The sequence below is a fragment of the Schistocerca nitens genome, chromosome 6, assembly GCF_023898315.1.
Source record: "Schistocerca nitens isolate TAMUIC-IGC-003100 chromosome 6, iqSchNite1.1, whole genome shotgun sequence".
NCBI lineage: Eukaryota > Metazoa > Arthropoda > Insecta > Orthoptera > Acrididae > Schistocerca > Schistocerca nitens.
In genome coordinates, this window is record NC_064619.1 from 220,959,718 (window position 1) to 220,974,154 (window position 14,437).

Genomic DNA, 14,437 nt, shown 5'->3' on the forward strand with positions numbered 1-14,437 from the left:
CCATTGGGATCAGATCGGGATTATGGAGAGGCATGTCCGTTATCGTTCACAAACCATCGCCTCGCTGACGCTGCCTTATGAAAGGATGCTTTGTTATGCTGATCCAAACAATCATCGCCTCGGAATTAACTATGTGCTTTTCTTTTAAAAGCAGTGGGATTTGTTTTCTTCCGGACTGACAACCAGCAGACACAGCCAACAGTACATCACTATCTACAATTTACTCGTGATCCTTAAAAGTGCACGAACTTGCCTCTATCTTTGAAAAGGTAAAAGGAACATTGACAAACAACTAATATCTACAGCTTCCACTAGCATTGATCAGGACTTTGAAAAATTCAGATCTGAAAGAGAAATCAAATAAGGAGAATTCATTTCAGCAAACTTTTCTCAGCTGTCTAAGAGGAAATTTCGATATTCGTAAACAAGAGCAAAGAAGAAGGACAATGTATTTCTGGAACATGTCTGAATCACATACGTTTTGCCGAGGAATCTCTAGCGTATTTCTCCAGAATAGATAAACTCAAATAACCAGTGGAAAAAACAAATAGAGTGAACTTGAAAGTAGGCCTTGAAATGATTTGTAATAAAATTTTAAAAATATATAATGAACACACCGAATAGAAAATGTGCACATAAGAACGAAGAAGAATAAATTACTGGCGAATGGCTTGTCGGGCGCTTAGTAAACTAAATAGGTTTTTCAAAACTAAACTTGCGAAGTGTCTCTACGGAAGTTTACAGTCAGTCTATATTAGCATTGTGACTTGGATGATTGATTTGAGGGAGGGGACCAAACAGTGAGGTCATTTTGATTTCTGCTAAAAGACAGTGGACTTTTACAAGGAGTTTATCTTCGCCTTTCCTAAAATTATTTATTTATACATTGCAGGTTTCGCCATTGAGATATTCTCAAGTGGGATTCGGCGAAATTTTTATGTTCCAGCACATGTCAAATTTTAAAAATATCGGACATGTAAGTATGTGTTTCAGAACGTATCAAATATTAAAGATTATAAAATTAGAGTTGTACTTAACTTTGTGTTCTGCTTTACGGCAGGTCTTGTCATGGGGGTAGCCTCGTCAGAGAGGTCCATCGCATGAGCGTCTAGGGAAGTGATTCCAGTGACGGTTTCCCGTTGCCTTCCACTGATGATGATGAAATGATAATGATGATGAAATGATAATGATGACAACACAACACGCAATCCGTGAGCGAAGAAAATCTCCGACCCAGCCGGGAATCGAACCTGGGCCTCTTGGCGTGACAGACCGCCGCGCCGACCACTCAGCTATCGGGGCGGACAGACATGTACTGAAGGACAAAATATGCCAATTATTTCCCTTGAAAACAGCTCAAAGGCCAAAACTGCAATACTGAATTGTATAAATACATCATTTCGTTGAGGAAAAATTATGACTGTGGGCCCCAACCAAGAAAAATTAATCACACATACTTCTAAAGCGGAAAACATTCGAAAACTGATAGTTCTTGAGAGATTAATGGAGAGATGTATTTTGTGAGATAGGAAAATAGACAAATGGTTATTCAGATCTTTGGAAAACAGTGTTATAAGATGATGAGAATGGATATTCACCTACTTTGGAAACAGTGTTACAGGGTGAGGGGGCCTCTGGAATACCGCAGTCGACATTGTCCTAGTAAGTGAATCCTTTTGAATATGTTCGTTCTTTTAGGCCAGTATACCGTATGTCATATCCTATAACTGTTTAGTTGTAAGGATGAATGTTCCAGAGAAGTGGTAAAATTTCTGTGAAGAACACATCAGTAAAGTCGCTGAATCCAGATATGTGCTAAGTGATATTGGCTATTGGCTTTGACGGCGTTAATTGTCTTGTTACTTGACCATCTGTTACACAGGTACAACAAATGCCCTCTCGTTCCTTGTGTCCATATTAACAGAATTTGGAGAATAACTCCTATATACACTCCTGGAAATGGAAAAAAGAACACATTGACACCGGTGTGTCAGACCCACCATACTTGCTCCGGACACTGCGAGAGGGCTGTACAAGCAATGATCACACGCACGGCACAGCGGACACACCAGGAACCGCGGTGTTGGCCGTCGAATGGCGCTAGCTGCGCAGCATTTGTGCACCGCCGCCGTCAGTGTCAGCCAGTTTGCCGTGGCATACGGAGCTCCATCGCAGTCTTTAACACTGGTAGCATGCCGCGACAGCGTGGACGTGAACCGTATGTGCAGTTGACGGACTTTGAGCGAGGGCGTATAGTGGGCATGCGGGAGGCCGGGTGGACGTACCGCCGAATTGCTCAACACGTGGGGCGTGAGGTCTCCACAGTACATCGATGTTGTCGCCAGTGGTCGGCGGAAGGTGCACGTGCCCGTCGACCTGGGACCGGACCGCAGCGACGAACGGATGCACGCCAAGACCGTAGGATCCTACGCAGTGCCGTAGGGGACCGCACCGCCACTTCCCAGCAAATTAGGGACACTGTTGCTCCTGGGGTATCGGCGAGGACCATTCGCAACCGTCTCCATGAAGCTGGGCTACGGTCCCGCACACCGTTAGGCCGTCTTCCGCTCACGCCCCAACATCGTGCAGCCCGCCTCCAGTGGTGTCGCGACAGGCGTGAATGGAGGGACGAATGGAGACGTGTCGTCTTCAGCGATGAGAGTCGCTTCTGCCTTGGTGCCAATGATGGTCGTATGCGTGTTTGGCGCCGTGCAGGTGAGCGCCACAATCAGGACTGCATACGACCGAGGCACACAGGGCCAACACCCGGCATCATGGTGTGGGGAGCGATCTCCTACACTGGCCGTACACCACTGGTGATCGTCGAGGGGACACTGAATAGTGCACGGTACATCCAAACCGTCATCGAACCCATCGTTCTACCATTCCTAGACCGACAAGGGAACTTACTGTTCCAACAGGACAATGCACGTCCGCATGTATCCCGTGCCACCCAACGTGCTCTAGAAGGTGTAAGTCAACTACCCTGGCCAGCAAGATCTCCGGATCTGTCCCCCATTGAGCATGTTTGGGACTGGATGAAGCGTCGTCTCACGCGGTCTGCACGTCCAGCACGAACGCTGGTCCAACTGAGGCGCCAGGTGGAAATGGCATGGCAAGCCGTTCCACAGGACTACATCCAGCATCTCTACGATCGTCTCCATGGGAGAATAGCAGCCTGCATTGCTGCGAAAGGTGGATATACACTGTACTAGTGCCGACATTGTGCATGCTCTGTTGCCTGTGTCTATGTGCCTGTGGTTCTGTCAGTGTGATCATGTGATGTATCTGACCCCAGGAATGTGTCAATAAAGTTTCCCCTTCCTGGGACAAAGAATTCACGGTGTTCTTATTTCAATTTCCAGGAGTGTAGTATTGCATAGCCTTGTATTACATCGAAAAGTATACGCTCAATAGTGTGTTACCTGAGTCTTTTATCATTACAACACGTAGTCTCATATATCTTTTAATTCCATAATTGTTCTGATAATTATACGGATTATTAAAATTAACTTGCTTGAAAGAATCCACATATCCTGCAAGAATTTAGTGTGTATTACGAACTAATGTTACTCTACTTCTTACGGGAAAGACGCGTTCCATAAAATTCCGAGACACAACATTCGTTTGAGATAAGAACAAATAAAACAGGAAAAAGGCGCAAAGAAGAATTGAATATTACACGAAAATGACTTGTATCTAACTAGGCATCGTGCTCTGAGGCACTCCCTTGACTTCAGCCTCTATCCAGGCCACAGCGAACAGCATTTCTCACAGAGGCTCTTTGAAACCGCGCCCTAAGAAATTCCCGCCAACTAGACAGATAAGTATCTCACAACACGCGACTGAGTTCCCTTCTTCTTGGCACCAGGCAGTCCGCAATGCTTCCAATAGCCAATCCATCGCTGTAATAGGGCCACTACATTATTGCTGTACAGAATGGCTTTGAACAAAAGCGACTTGTAAAACTGTTCATATGTTAATCTACTGTAACTATTCCAGGACGAAAATCAAGCTATTGCTCTACAGATGTTCGACATAGAACGCGAGTAATAAGACGTAGAAAACGAACCGAATTTTAATGGCCAATTGATGTCGAGGTCATTAGCGACTGAAGGTAAGTTCACTGGACAGAATAAAAAAAAAATGCCACAGACCCCCACGTTTGAAGCAGTGTAGGTGGTGCAGAAGTGGCCAGATACTCGGGTGGTCTTCATAGATGATGTAAATCACCGCAGTAAAGTGAAGTGTGTGTCCTAGTCGGTTGTATGGAATCATTTCATTAAGAAGATTAACTGTGGACACGTGAAAGAAAGAGCTTCGTGTTGGACGTCCCATAATCACACCGTCAATGAAGTTGGTCGATTTGTTGATGTATCGATGGGGACTTCCAGCGTGTCTGCAAGGAATGGTTCACCACTCGCATCAATGTATACTAATCGTCTGCCAAAGCTGGAATACATTTCGGTCCCGCCATTGTAGAAATCACGTGGTTTTGATTCGAAGAACTAGCCGATCCATGTTCGCAGCGCATTTTCATTCGGAAAGGAAGTTGCTTGTAGGTTGTTCGACAGAGAGCGGAAAAGGTGAAAATCTGAGGGCGCAAGATCGGGTGAATAAAGTGGGTATGGCATGACTTCCCAACCCAAGTCCTTTATAGTGCTTTTTGTGGGCCTAACAGAATGCGGGCAGGCGTTATGGTGGAGTGGCATCACATCACGCAGTCTTCCCGGTCATTTTTTTCGATTGTGTCTGCAAGACGTCTTACTTGTTGGCAATAAATGTCAGCAGTGATGGTTGCACTTCGGGGAAGCATTTCATAGTACACCACACCGTCGCTGTTCCACCAGATTTATATCTTTTGTACTTACACACGGGCCTTTCAACGGGGAGTTGCTGCTTTGTTTGAGCTCAACCATTCCTTTCTCTGACTCGAGTCAGCATAAAGACACCATTTCTCGCCACCAATTACGACACAGGATAGGAATGGTCGGTGTTGTTCACGAGCAAGGAAAGATGTACATATGGCCACCTGCTGATTTTTGTAATTTTGGCTCAGATTTTGGCTCAGAGCATGCAGCACCCATACACCCGATTTTTGAACCTTCGCCATTGCATGCACGATGGTGGAATGACCACCGTTCATCACGTTTGCCAGTTTTTGGTTGCACTGACTTGGATCAGTGTGGATTATTGCATTTCATCACATCCGAAAAGTCTTCCTGAAGGTGAAATGTTGCTAATGACAAAACCATCCTCCTTAAAACGAGAAAACCATTTTCTTTCCATGCTATGTCCAATAGGATTATCCCCATACAGGGCCCGATTATATCTGACTGCCTCCGCTGCTGCCACCCCACTACTGAACTCAGAAAGAACAATATGTCGCAAATGTTCCGATTTCTCCACGTGGCACTCCATTTTGTAGCGTCCACAGCGCCACTCACTATCTCCAAATGACAAAATTACAGTATGTAAACTCAAATAGCAACACTAAACTACAAATAAAAAATGGAAATCGATAAATAAACCCATAGCAACCGGAATACCAACATGAAAAACGAACTTATCCACCACCGTAATAGAAACAAAGCTCTTGTCGCTAAAGCACCTGCTGTTGTCGGTGAACGCAATCCATCTGAGCCAGTTTACGCGCAAACATTGCGAAGGAAACAGCATGCAACGGACATTTGTTGACGAGTATATCGCAGTACGACATTGCTCACTGTGCTAAATACCACACAAATGGCACAGGAATAAACAGAAGAGGTAGAGTACAATCCGCCTAATGATATAAGGTGTCGAGGGTGGCGTTCAACCCGCAGTGGCTCAAATGATTCAAATGGCTCTGAGCACTATGGGACTTAACATCTATGGTCATCAGTCCCTTAGAACTACTTAAACCTAACCAACCTAAGGACATCACACAACACCCAGTCATCACGAGGCAGAGAAAATCCCTGACCCCGCCGGGAATCGAACCCGGGACAACCCGCAGTGTGTGGATGCTATAGGTCAGGCCTAAAGTGGTTTTATGGTGTTTCGGGAATGTTTTTCGTGCCAAAACTTGCGCCCACTGTTTCAGGTTACCGCGAACATGAACCAGGGTGTTTATTTCAAAATTCTCGATGACCGACTATTGCATTTTCTCCTACATATTCGTGACGAGCATGCTGTGGACCATGCCATCTTCCAAGATGACAACAGCCGTGATCATATGATTGGTCCGCAAATCACCCCATCTTAATCCCACAGAAAATGTCTGAGACTACTTGAAGAATCGGGTGAAACGTAGCAATCTATATCCCCCGCAGCTAGATGGCTCAATATGATCTAATCCTCAATGAGCGGCTTCACCTGAATATCGCATAACTGAAGAAACTCCTGGACTCTGTTCCACGCACAATTGCGTGGTGTTGTCAGGGGTAGAGGCGGATTTACGCCTGGAGGTGATTTCTTTTTTTGTCCGTTGTACTCACCACCCCCGTCTTGAAGAAGAAAGCTTTCCAGAGTTCTGCTGTAGTGATTTATGAAAAGTGATCCCTTTGGAATCGTTTCTAGTGTCCTTGCCGTTTCAACATGTCATATATGAATAAATTAGTCAGGAGTGGGAAGGACTTGTGCTCTGAGGACTTAATTACGTATACAGACAGTTCACCCATCCCGGGAACCGAGTATCTTTACGTTTTTTGTCCGTCATCGACATTGATACTGGTAAGATATCGGTCGTCGGAACTCCAAGACTTTCGGGAATGTTTTAACTTTAATTTTGAAGTCGGATAACAAGTGACAACAAATATTTTTTTCGTGTGATATAATTACATGTTAACAATTTTCGAGGTTTTTTCCTTTACTTGTTCTGTGAAACCTAGCTTCTTGCAAAATTTCATGATTCGGGGCCAACTGGAAGTGCCTTATAGATTTTGGTAAGTGAGTTCATGGTTATCAAAATATGTGATATATATGGCCATATTTTTTGACTGCATTGCCTTGGAAGCTTACATTTATTACATCGCCAAGGGACATAAATTTCAGCAAGATACGTCTACTCGTTGCCGAGGAAAAGAGATGTTAACAGACGGGCAGACAGATGGTCGAGCAACAAATGACAAAAAATATTTTTTTGTATGACATAATTGCAAATTTACACATTTCAGATTTTTTACTTTACTTTTACTGTGAAACCTTGCTTTCTGCCAAATTTCATGATTCTAGGTGAGTGAGTTTGCAAAGTGATCCCGTAAGGGTCCCTTTTCTACCGATTGAGGTACGGAATCGTAAAAACCAGTTAATGAATTGTCTTCAGCTGCAGTCTAATAGTAACTTAAGTGTTCCTACTGTCTGGGAAATAAGGCACTACAAGTAGCCTCATTAAATTCGGCAGGAAAGTCCAGCATACTTGATACAAACATTCCGTAGCTGAGTGGTCAGCGCGACAGAATGTCAATCCTAAGGGCCCGGGTTCGATTCCCGGCTGGGTCGGAGATTTTCTCCGCTCGTGGACTGGGTGTTGTGTTGTCCTACTCATCATCATTTCATCCCCATCGACACTCAAGTCGCCGAAGTGGCGTCAAATCGAAAGACTTGCACCAGGCGAACGGTCTACCAGACGAGAGGCCCTCGTCACAGGACTTTTTATCGAATAGATATTTTTGGACAAGTGTTGCTGCAGCATATCGTTTCCTATCCGCTGGTGTGTGTGTGTGTGTGTGTGTGTGTGTGTGTGTGTGTGTGTGTGTGTAAGCCCAGGCCGGTATTGTAGTCGCCTGGGCCGGTATCCAGGTACTGGGCGAAGGAGATTTTTCTTCAGTCTGAAGCTGATTGGCCTCTCTAATCCTCCTGAATGGGTTGTGAACGTTGTCTATAAGGCGGGCTTACCGGGAGAGCTTTTTCCCCATGACGGTCCGTGTTTCCATCAACCACTGTATACAAAGTTCTGAATTTTCTGCCGGGAGGCAGCAGATTACAGAAATGCTGTAAGCTAGGGCAGGGAGTGGCCAGTAAGGACACCTACATTCCGCTGCTGCTCCTGATTCTGATTGGCCGATGGCCTGTAAGTTGAATAATTTCGTGGATCCATTTGTCCTCGAGATATCGATGAGTCGGCCGGCCGCTCTCGTGGGACTGAGGTGGGGAGCCGTGGGCCTGTTTGTGTTTTTAAGTGGTCAACACTCCGGAGGTCTGAAGTTAGTGATCTTTCTCGATCAACGAAGTTACTTTTCTGGTACGGAAAGACTACAAAGCACTCAAAAGTGCATCGAATTCTTCTTACAAGGGAACCTCCCCATCGCACCCCCCTCAGATTTAGTTATAAGTTGGCACAGTGGATAGGCCTTGAAAAACTGAACACAGATCAATCGACAAAACAGGAAGAAGTTGTGTGGAACTATGAAAAAAAAAAGCAAAATATACAAACTGAGTAGTCCATGTGTAAGATAAGCAACATATAGGATACAGTGAGCAAAGGAGCGCCGTGGTCCCGTGGTTAGCGTGAGTAACTGCGGATCGAGGGGTCCTTGGTTCAGGTCTTCCCTCGAGTGAAAATTTTACTTTCTTTATTTTCGCAAAGTTATGATCTGTCCGTTCGTTCATTGACGTCTCTATTCACTGTAATAAGTTTAGTGTCTGTGTTTTGCGACCGCACCGCAAAACCGTGCGATTAGTAGACGAAAGGACGTGCCTCTCCAATGGGAACCGAAAACGTTTGATCGCAAGGTCATGGGTCAACCGATTCCTCACAGGAAAACACGTCTGATATATTCTATACGCCACTGGTGACTGCATGTGCGTCACATGACAGGAATATGTTGTCGACCCACCTAATTTGTACACTTGGCGAATGGGTAAAAGGATTCTTCTACCTAGCCCGATTTAGGTTTTCTTGTGGATGTGATAATCACTCCCAAAAAAGTGATAAAAACATAAGAGTTTGTCACGTAAACTGAAAATAAAAAATTAAAATTTTCACTCGAGGAGAGGCTTGAAACCACGACTTCTCGTCCCGCAGCTGCTCACGCTAACCATGGGACCACGGCGCTCTTTTGCTTACGCTTTCCTAAATGTTGCCTATATTGTGCATGGACTACTCAGTTTGTATATTTTGCTTTTTTTTCATAGTTCCACACAACTTCTTCCTGTTTTCTCGATTGATCTGTGTTTAGTTTTTCAAGGCCTGTCCACTGTGCCAACTTATAACTAAATCTGAGGGGGTGCGATGGGGAGGTTCCCTTGTTAGACACTTCCTGTTTTTCTCTGCACGTTTTGCGGATTAGTGAGGGTGAACTCGCTCTATAAAAACAGCCCTCAGAGCAGAGCGTCGAGCTGGTGGTGGTGTTACATAAACTTCATTTGTTTCAGTGCAAGTTTGAGACTGATGTTTTATGTGCTACTTTTGCTATTGAGATTTAACTGCATTGCTGTATTGTTGTTGCGATTACTGGCGGAGGCACGTTTAACCTGTTCGATTCGGTGTATTGAACTGTTTGCGGTGACCATATTCTAGTCCTGTGGTCTGAAATCGATGCCTTACATGGAAGTAGTTAGGTAGCTGCAGGGCTTTTAATTATTACGCTTAACTAGCTCCTCGTCCAGGCCGTGAAGGCCCATGAGATGAAGTCTATCGGCTGTCGGGTCATCCTCTGCCTTCCGACGCTATGCCGGTGCAGTACGGTGGAGCATGTGGTCAGCACAACTTCCTCCCGGCCATTTTGCAGACTTTCCAGACGGTGGAGCCGCTACAACTTTGTCAAGAAGCACCCCACTTGGCATTTCCAGGCTGACTGCACGCTGTAACAGTCCTTCCACCAAGGAAAATCCGTCGGCAGTACTGGGAATCGAACCCGGCTCCTCCGCATGGCAGTCATCCATACTGACCGCTCAACTACGAATGCAGACTTAATTACTACTCTGTCCAATAAAAAAAAAGTTTTCTTAATGTTTACCTCACTTTTTGAACCAAATACTACTAATCCTATGTTGAGAAAAACGAATATAACGAAGAAAAATTATTATTAGCCTCGTCTCTGTGACATGCAATAGGCGGATTTTTTTTTTTTTTTGTAGTTTAAGGGAAAACAATCCATTTTAATTATACACGGTCCTCCATTGATCGTGACCGGGCCAAATATCTCACGAAATAAGCGTCAAACGGAAAAACTACAAAGAACTAAACTTGTCTAGCTTGAAGGGGGAAGACAGATGGCGCTATGGTTGGCCCGCTAGATGGCGCTGCCGTAGGTCAAACGGATATGAACTGCGATTTTTAAATAGGAACCCCCATTTTTATTACATATTCGTATAGTACGTAGGGAAATATGAATGTTTTACTTGGACCACTTTTTTTCGCTTTGTGATAGATGGCGCTGTAATAGTCACAAACATATAGCTCTCAATTTTAGACGAACAGTTGGTAACAGGTAGGTTTTTTAAATTAAAATACAGAACGTAGGTACGTTTGAATACTTTATTTCGGTTGTTCCAATGTGATACATGTAACTTTGTGAACATCATTTCTGAGAACGCATGCTGTTACAGCGAGATTACCTGTAAATACCACATTAATGCGATAAATGCTCAAAATGGTGTCCGTCAACCTCAGTGCATTTGGCAGTACATGTAACGACATTCCTCTCAACAGCGAGTAGTTCGTCTTCCGTAATGATCGCACATGCATTGACAATGCGCTGACACATGTTATCAGGCGTTGTCGGTGGATCACGATAGCAAATATCCTTCAACTTTCCCCACAGAAAGAAATCCGGGGACGTCAGATCCGGTGAACGTGCTTCGACGACCAATCCACCTGTCATGAAATATGCTATTCAGTACCGCCCCAACCGCACGTTAGCTATGTGCCGGACGTCCATCATGTTGGAAGTACATCGCCATTCTGTCATGCAGTGAAACATCTTGTAGTAACATCAGTAAAACATTACGTAGGAAATCAGCATACATTGCACCATTTAGATTGCCATCGATAAAATGGAGGCCAATTACCCTTCCTACCATAATGCCGCACCTTACATTAACCCGCCAAGATCGCTGATGTTCCACTTGTCGCAGCCATCGTGGATTTTCTGTTGCCCAGTAGTGCATATTATGCCGGTTTACGTTACCGCTGTTGGTGAATGATGCTTCGTCGCTAAATAGAACGCGTGCAAAAAATCTGTCATCGTCCCGTAATTTCTCTTGTACCCAGTGGCAGAAGTGTACACGACGTTCAAAGTCGTCGTCTTGCAATTCCTGGTGCATAGAAAATGGTACGGATGCAATCGATGTTGATGTAGCATTCTCAACACCGACGTTTTTGGGATTCCCGATTCTCGCGCAATTTGTCTGCTACTCATGTGCGGATTAGCCGCGACAGCAGCTAAAACATCTACTTGGGCATCATTATCCGTTGCAGGTCGTGGTTGACGTTTCACATGTGGCTGAACACTCCCTGTTTCCTTAAATAACGTAACTATCCGGTGAACGGTCCGGACACTTGGATGATGTCGTCCAGGATACCGAGCAGCATACATAGCACACGCCCGTTGGGCATTTTGATCACAATAGCCATACATCAACACGATATCGACCTTTTCCGCAATTGGTAAACGGTCCATTTTAACACGGGTAATGTATCACGAAGCAAATACCGTCAGCACTGGCGGAATGTTACGTGATACCACGTACTCATACGTTTGTTACTATTACAGCGCCATCCATCACAAAGCGAAGAAAGTGGTCCAACTAAAACATTCGTATTGCTTTACGAACCACACGAATATGTAATAAAAAATGGGGGTTCCTACTTAAAAAAAAAAAAACGCAGTTGATATCCGCTTGACCTATGGCACCGCCATCTAGCGGGCCAACCATAGCGCCATCTGATTTCCCCCTTCAGGCTAGACGAGTTTCGTTCTTTGTAGTGTTTTCGTTTGATGCTTATTTCGTGAGATATTTGGACCGGTCACTATCAATGGACCACTTTGTATATGCCTCCAACACTGAAAGTACATTTGAGTTTCTTTGGTGATAGATACATTCTAAGGTTTCTAACTTAAAACAAGAATACCTGGCACTTGGTTGTTACTTTATGAGATCACTGTCTTTTGGCTTGTCTCTTGTTAGTTCCGGAACATACCTACACACAGACCAGTACTAATGCGTAAGCATTGCTTCGGTCCAACGACCTTGATATCGTTGTTTCATTTCAGAAATATCCCGATGGAATCTTTCTCCGTGTTCATAACTGACAACTCCACAAATACGAGGAAAAACTCTAGATGTCAGCGAAGAAAACGGATTTTAAAGAGCATGTTGCATCCGAGTTGACGGTATTTTTGCAGAAGTCCTTTCACCAACTGATCCTGAAGGTAATGTGATTTCCCATTCCTACTCACTCCCACACACAAAAGTAGCAGTATTTAGGGTATCTCAGTTGCATTGCTAAGATTACAGCAACGACCCTTAGATCGCTGCTGATTTGTGGCTTTTGTTCAGCATATTTGATTGAGTCGGGTAAGACTTATGAAGACATAGGTCTTCTTCGTGTGGAATGCACGACCAACAGTTACAGAAGAGAGACTGCTACGTTCTGAAGTAATACAGCTTTCTGACTAAATTTGGAGGAATCTGTGGATGGCATCCGATTAGCTGGATCATGATTCATATGAAGCCATTAATGTCGCAGCAGACAACAAGATTGTTTTTCTTCTAAAAAAAGAATCAGCTCCCAATGACGATGTCTGTACTGTTAGACCCTGACGATTACGTTGGAGAAGTCTTGACCTTAGAAGTTCTGTCTTCTACTTTGACAGATCAAGGTTTCCATATGAATACTCAAGTACGCTTGACTCTGTGCAGTTTATCATATTTTTCGTCAAAATCAGTCATGGGGTGGAACAGCAACTGCTAAACTATCTGAAAGTGGAATGGGTGGAATAATGGATGGACGATTAGGTTACTGAACTGTTCCTCTTTTCTTCACTGACACACAGCAAAAGCCACAGAAAAGCCACAGATTTTTGCTTTTATTTTTCAGCCGTTCTGGCCACAACAGTTGCAGCATGCATGTGGAGCCCATGAGTTATCTTGGTTCCCATACGTCATATCAAAATAGTGCTGATAGGCGGCCTTTACAAAACTTGTCACTGGACTCCCATTCGGGAGGACGACGATTCAAATCCGCCTCCGGCTATCCTGATTTTGGTTTTCCGTCATTTCCCTAAGTCACTTCAGGCAAATGTCTGGATGGTTCCTTTGAAAGGCACGGTCGACTTCCTTCCCATTCTTCCGTAATACGATGGGACCGATGACCTCGCTGTTTGGTCCCCCCCCCCCCCCCCCCTCCCGACAAACCGACCAACCAACAAAATTTGTCACATTGCCTTTCGGTGACGAAAATGTTGTTTCTCAACTAACGTAACGAAACTTTTTGCTGAATCTTTACATTTACGTGGCATTTTGCTTTAATAGATTTTACGCTTCAAAAGCACTCGAAATCTAGAAATTCTGCACTTGTGGCAACACAAACAGAAAGAAACTTCCAGTCACAGCAACAGCAGTAATATTTATAACCTACAAACAGCTGGAGAAAGTTGTGTTTTCTCATTTAACTGCTGTGACAACTCCAGAAACAAAATTACCCCAAACCAAAAATGTAAATCGATAAAAATAGGCATGTCATTCTATCTACAAAGCAAGAGCCGATTATTGATTTTCATGGTGATTTTTGAATTCAGCGGGTGGAAATACATTAGAATAGTCCAATTTTGTGCCCGAAAATTTTCACAGTTCGCCATTGTTATTGATTTTCAGTTCTGAAGTTTAACTCTGTCCCACGGATCAAAGCGAGGCTGGCGACCCTTATTTATTCAAAGGTTTCCTTGACGTTAGTCGCGTCTGGGCACTGAGATGTATCAGTGGTAACAGCTCAATATTTGCGCCAGACAGTGACTTGAACCCAGAGTTCATGCTTTACGCGAACGGTCGCCTTAACCGCCTCAGCCATTCGAGCACGGTTTCCTGACGTAGTGTCACCTACCCATGAACCACTTGTATGTATATATGTATTAAGCCGGGGACCGAGAAACGACGGAGAGGCTTCGTACCGCCGCAGCCCTCAGTGGTTCACAACCTCACAACAGGCCACAGCAATCCACCCACCCCACCGCCGCCCCACACCAAACCCAGGGTTATTGTGCGGTTCGGCTCCCTGTGGACCCCTCCGGGAACGTCTCACACGACACTAGTGTATGCCCAATGTTTGCGTGGTAGAGTAATTATGGTGTATGTGGAGAAAGTGTTTGCGCACCAATCGCCGACACAGTGTAACTGTGGCGGAATAAGGGGAACCAGCCCGCATTCTCCGAGGCACATGGAAAACCGCCCTAAAAACCAACCACAGGCTGGTCGGCACACCGGACCTCGACACTAATCGGCCGGGCGGATT